Source organism: Capsella rubella, unplaced genomic scaffold, assembly GCF_000375325.1.
Source record: "Capsella rubella cultivar Monte Gargano unplaced genomic scaffold, Caprub1_0 scaffold_4, whole genome shotgun sequence".
Taxonomy (NCBI): Eukaryota; Viridiplantae; Streptophyta; class Magnoliopsida; order Brassicales; family Brassicaceae; genus Capsella; species Capsella rubella.
Window position 1 is genome coordinate 6,394,627 of NW_006238920.1, and position 489 is coordinate 6,395,115.

Here is a 489-nt window from a genome sequence, read left to right on the forward strand (position 1 = left end):
CCCAAAAAACAGGGGAAACATTAGAGATGGTACTCTCTGATGAATTGGTAAGGAAGTTACTAATTTCTAATAAATCATGCTTCCATGTTGCATCGGTCGTCTCTGTCATTTTAATAATACTTACTGCATTTATAGGGTAAGAAGATACACGCTAGCGTGAGGAAGGATTTGGTGAACCTTTATGTGAACAGGCTGCACATTGATGACTGGGTTTTCATTGAAAACTTCGGTCTTAACTATGCCACCGGCCAATACAGACCAACCAGCCATCTCTATAAGATGGCTTTCATCCCTGGGACTGTAGTCATGCATTGTGACCCCAAATCAGATTCTTCCTTTCTGTCGTTGGCAAAGTATCAGAAGATACAAAGTGGAGAACTGAATCCACATATGTTGGTTGGTAAGTTTCTATTTATATGTCACTACTTTTATATAGTCTCTTAGTTAAACATTAACAAACGATGTTTAACCCACAAGTTTACCTCTTCC